We start from the raw sequence: 5,453 nt of genomic DNA on the forward strand, positions 1-5,453 counted from the left end.
TGCGGGGTTGGCTGCGGCACCTGCGGGGTTGGCCGAGGCACCTGGGGGGTTGGCTGCGGCACCTGCGGGGTTGGCCGAGGCACCTGCGGGGTTGGCTGCGGCACCTGCGGGGTTGGCCGAGGCACCTGCGGGGTTGGCTGCGGCACCTGCGGGGTTGGCTGCGGCACCTGCGGGGTTGGCCGAGGCACCTGCGGGGTTGGCTGCGGCACCTGCGGGGTTGGCCGAGGCACCTGCGGGGTTGGCTGCGGCACCTGCGGGGTTGGCCGAGGCACCTGCGGGGTTGGCTGCGGCACCTGCGGGGTTGGCCGAGGCACCTGGGGGGTTGGCTGCGGCACCTGCGGGGTTGGCCGAGGCACCTGGGGGGTTGGCTGCGGCACCTGCGGGGTTGGCCGAGGCACCTGCGGGGTTGGCTGCGGCACCTGCGGGGTTGGCCGAGGCACCTGCGGGGTTGGCTGCGGCACCTGCGGGGTTGGCCGAGGCACCTGCGGGGTTGGCTGCGGCACCTGCGGGGTTGGCCGAGGCACCTGCGGGAATTGGCTGCGGCACCTGCGGGGTTGGCTGCGGCACCTGCGGGGTTGGCCGAGGCACCTGCGGGGTTGGCTGCGGCACCTGCGGGGTTGGCCGAGGCACCTGCGGGGTTGGCTGCGGCACCTGCGGGGTTGGCCGAGGCACCTGCGGGGTTGGCTGCGGCACCTGCGGGGTTGGCCGAGGCACCTGGGGGGTTGGCTGCGGCACCTGCGGGGTTGGCCGAGGCACCTGCGGGGTTGGCTGCGGCACCTGCGGGGTTGGCCGAGGCACCTGCGGGGTTGGCTGCGGCACCTGCGGGGTTGGCTGCGGCACCTGCGGGGTTGGCCGAGGCACCTGCGGGGTTGGCTGCGGCACCTGCGGGGTTGGCCGAGGCACCTGCGGGGTTGGCTGCGGCACCTGCGGGGTTGGCCGAGGCACCTGCGGGGTTGGCTGCGGCACCTGCGGGGTTGGCCGAGGCACCTGGGGGGTTGGCTGCGGCACCTGCGGGGTTGGCCGAGGCACCTGCGGGGTTGGCTGCGGCACCTGCGGGGTTGGCCGAGGCACCTGCGGGGTTGGCTGCGGCACCTGCGGGGTTGGCCGAGGCACCTGCGGGGTTGGCTGCGGCACCTGCGGGGTTGGCTGCGGCACCTGCGGGGTTGGCTGCGGCACCTGCGGGGTTGGCTGCGGCACCTGCGGGGTTGGCTGCGGCACCTGCGGGGTTGGCCGAGGCACCTGCGGGGTTGGCTGCGGCACCTGCGGGGTTGGCCGAGGCACCTGCGGGGTTGGCTGCGGCACCTGCGGGTTTGGCCGAGGCACCTGCGGGGTTGGCTGCGGCACCTGCGGGGTTGGCCGAGGCACCTGGGGGGTTGGCTGCGGCACCTGCGGGGTTGGCCGAGGCACCTGCGGGGTTGGCTGCGGCACCTGCGGGGTTGGCCGAGGCACCTGCGGGGTTGGCTGCGGCACCTGCGGGGTTGGCCGAGGCACCTGCGGGGTTGGCTGCGGCACCTGCGGGGTTGGCCGAGGCACCTGCGGGGTTGGCTGCGGCACCTGCGGGGTTGGCCGAGGCACCTGGGGGGTAGCCGGTGGCTCTTCATGCAAGGCAAAAGCAAAGACTGCTCATTCACTGTTATCCGACCTACACAGATTGATTGCCCTAACCAGTCACTTTGAAATTTCATTATAGCTGCATAGCTACAATAATGATACACAAAACAGGTAGTTAGAGCAAAAGATGCCACAGAAAGTTGCTGGTAGCAGTAACCAATAACATGCACAAGGAATCTCTATTACAACATCATGTCATTTGTAGTCTTGCATTTCTCCTCCATGAATAAGAGCTGGATGCTGGACACAGAGGTAATAACAGCACAGTGACGTACTTTACTTCATAGCAAGATCATGCAACTGCAAACAACAATGCTACTACAAAAGCTAGGTCACTGCCTTACGTGCAAGGCCACTTGGCCCAGCAACAGCTGCAGGGCCCGACACCAAGAAGGCAGTTGTCGCTGGTGGATGTCTGCGGGAACCGCTGGGCCCTGCAGCTTCCTCTGAACTTATGTCGTCCTGCAATCAGAGTAGTGTTCAGACATTGCGAGCAGTGTGTGCAATGCGCATCATGTACACAAGTTGCTGCTCAGAGTACATAACCTATATTGTCACTTACACAAAAAAGGGCTTAAAAATTTTGCAATATTGTGTTACAATGTAATGCTGAAAATTTGTGAGGTCACAGCAGGTCACACAAACAACACTTTTTTAAATCCAATGTACGCACCTCGCTATCGGCGAAGTACTCAGGGGGGGAAACAAGGACCCCTCCTGTCCTCATAAGGACGTCGAGGACGCGGCCGTCGACGCCACCCACTTTGCCACCTCCAGTAGCCCTGCAAACACGGCAACAACGACAACGTCAAACGACGTTACTGTCAGCATCATTAGAAGCTCACCTCTTCTCGCTCGCGGCCCTGGCCGCTTCTTTTTTCGCTTTATGGGCCATCTTGGCCCAATGGTTGCGCCAACGGCTGGTGGTCTTTACGGCTGGCCCCTGTGCGTTAAGCACCGCCGCCACCTCCTCCCACAGTTCGTTTTTTCGAGCAGCAGTCATACGTGGCGAGAACTCTGTAGAAGCTCTCGCCAGGTATGGGTGCTGCTCGATGAACTGCACGAGAATAGCCGCCTGCTCTTTCGACACCCGCGGCCCTTTTGCTGCCATATTCTCTTTGTCAACTTGGGAATTTCAGCCGGCCCGCAGCACAGTAAGAAATTTAGAGGCAAACATTCTGTCTAAGCTAAGCGCCTGCATAAAGTGCTCACTACGACTCATTTCTGCCTTTTTATACCACTAATGTAAAAAAAGGTGAAGTCACCACTCACATTTAATGTTGTAGCAGCTTCTTTCTCGGAGCGTATCAGTGCAGGAAGTATTACCGATGCAGCGATAGCTTTTACTATCGTTATGTCATGGCGGTACCCTATGGAAAATGCCTTGACAGTTCTCGATCCACTATGTTGCAATGTTTGACCTCGGGTGCTACGGATAATTCTTCTTGGCCCTTCCTAAAGAAGAAATTATCACACGTCAGACATGCAGCGAAAACCACACGACAATGCAAGCACTACCCGAGCAATAGTTACTCACCTTAATCAGTATCTGACGGGGGCGGGGCCGCAATTACGGGCACGCAAGGGGCTGTCAGCTGTTCAGACAGACACGCTAGGGGCTGTCAGCTGTTCACAGGTAAACAAAGGCTGCCATTTTGCGTGCGCTCAACGGTATGGATTGGATGCACATCCGACTACTATGTGGCTACGGCTTCAAAAATAGAGCACTTGCGTTTGCATTTCTTTGGACTGCGGCAGCTTTTGAGTTGTAATGTAACAAAATGAATTTGCTTTACGCAGCATGGAAGTCCGCTTTTATTAAGTGCCATTTTACAAAACAAATTTGCTATACAGTCCCGGAAAAAGAGAAGAGAATACGAAAGAAACATCCGGCCAATGAAGGGAGCTTCTGATTGGACGATCCAAGAAACGTCGTGCCTACGTATACACAATTTCCAAAATTGATGACGTCACGCGAAAAGTCATTGGCATGAAAAAAAGCATTCCTACAATATCGCACCCCAGAAGGGCAAATGTGAATGGTCTGCACGGTGCAGCCACCTGGTGGCACAGAGCTCAACCATACCCAGTAGCAGCAACGAAGTGTATTCTTCTTTGCTGCTGGCGTGTATTTTTCGCAGAAGTGTAAACATCAACGCGTTGTTTTTATAAATGTTTAAAATGTTTTACACTTGGTTAGAGCAAATTAGCGCTTTGTTTGGCTGGTTAAGTGCTGCGCCAACAAGTGTCTGGACCGTGCAGACCGATCTGGCCGCTCACGTACGTCTACGCTAATGTTCCTTCATCAGCTTCAGTTTATGCCTCCAGTCATTTGCCGAAATGACCAGCTTGCCTGTGGTTACCGGAATACCAGACACGTTCGGTGCTACGACAGAATGCTCGCAACGCACGCTGCTTTGATAGCTCTCGGTCGACGGCCAAGCGGCTTGCGGATAGGTCTCGCGCGTGCGGGGGCGGGCTCCAAAACAACCGGAAGTGGACGATGTGACGTCGCATCGTGACGCAGTACCAGTGAAGGCGGAGCTTAGCCCCGCTCGCTCGGCGAACGAGTTGAGGAGGAAAAGCATGGCTAGGGAGGAGGGTGACTTGTAATCGTTTGTAGCTCCATTAATACGTAACGCTTCACTTAAATTGTGGTGCGAATGTTCTACTTAAGCTTGTGGTGAACACAAATATGCCGCGGATAAGCCGCGGTGCTGCCAGCGCGGAACAGAGCCGACCGCACTCGACCGTAGCCAGCCGGCCGCCGAGAGACGGCCGGCGCACAAAGAATAAAGATTAGTTGGCACCGAGACTCCAAGCCCCACGCCTCGTCTCTGCTTTCCTCGCGCGTGCGAATAATTGGTGACCCGGACGTGAACGCCATGAACCAGCCAAGCGACGCCGACAGCCCCACGGTAGCCGTGCTTGATGTCAAGCTACCTCCGTTTTGGACTGGCAACCCGCAACTTTGGTTCGTGCAAGTTGAGTCACAGTTCGCTGCACGCCGCATCACTGCTGACAGCACCAAATACCACCACGTGGTGGGCAGCCTCCCGCCTGCGACGGCCAGGGAGGTGCGGGACCTACTGCTAACACCACTCGCAGAGAACGCCTACCAGACGCTAAAAGAGACACTGATTCGCCGTGTCCCACCTACAGAGCCGGAGCGTCTCCAACAGCTACTGCGGGAGGCCGAACTTGGCGACCGCCTACCTAGCCAGTTGCTACGCCACATGCAACAACTGGCCGGCGACGCGACAGCAAGCGACGGTCGTTTAGTGCGGGAACTGTTCCTGCAAAGGCTTCCCACAAGTGTACGGATAGGCCTCACGGCGTCGGGCGAGACAGACCTTGCCAAGATGGCCGAGCTCGCCGACAAACTCATGGCTGTCGCCGTACCCACAGTCGCGTCGGTGCACGCATACGCACCGTCCGCCAATTCCTTGCAAGAGATGCGAGAGAAAATTTCTCGCCTCGCAGACACCGTCGCAGCGCTGCACTCGAGCGGAAACCAGCGACCACGACAGTGTACCGCATCACAACCACAACAACGTAGGGTGTGCTGGTACCACCGCGAATTCGGCAACGCTGCACGGAACTGTGTGTCGCCCCGTGAAAATTCAGGAAACGCCCCGGGCCAGCACTGAGGGTGACCAGTGCCCCCACCCCGTCGGACAGTCACCCATCGGTTTTCTTCCTGACCGATCGCGAAAGAGGTGCTCGTTTCCTAGTCGGCACAGGGGCGGTAGTGTCGTGCCGGCGTCGCCAGCCGACCGCAAACGACCGCGCGCAGCACCGTTGCAAGCTGTCAACAATACGACGATACCGACGTACGGGCA

At 59.1% G+C, this 5,453-nt stretch overlaps 1 long non-coding RNA gene across 1 annotated transcript; it reads right to left on the minus strand.

The window, feature by feature from the left end:
• Positions 1 to 1,985: 1,985 nt before the first annotated feature.
• LOC142571270 (uncharacterized) lies at positions 1,986 to 2,956 on the minus strand. Its single transcript, XR_012825830.1, has 3 exons — positions 2,884 to 2,956; positions 2,285 to 2,393; positions 1,986 to 2,073 (listed from the first exon to the last, which is right to left on the minus strand). It is a non-coding gene; the product is annotated as an uncharacterized LOC142571270 (long non-coding RNA).
• Positions 2,957 to 5,453: the final 2,497 nt, after the last annotated feature.

This window comes from Dermacentor variabilis, chromosome 2 (assembly GCF_050947875.1).
Source record: "Dermacentor variabilis isolate Ectoservices chromosome 2, ASM5094787v1, whole genome shotgun sequence".
NCBI lineage: Eukaryota > Metazoa > Arthropoda > Arachnida > Ixodida > Ixodidae > Dermacentor > Dermacentor variabilis.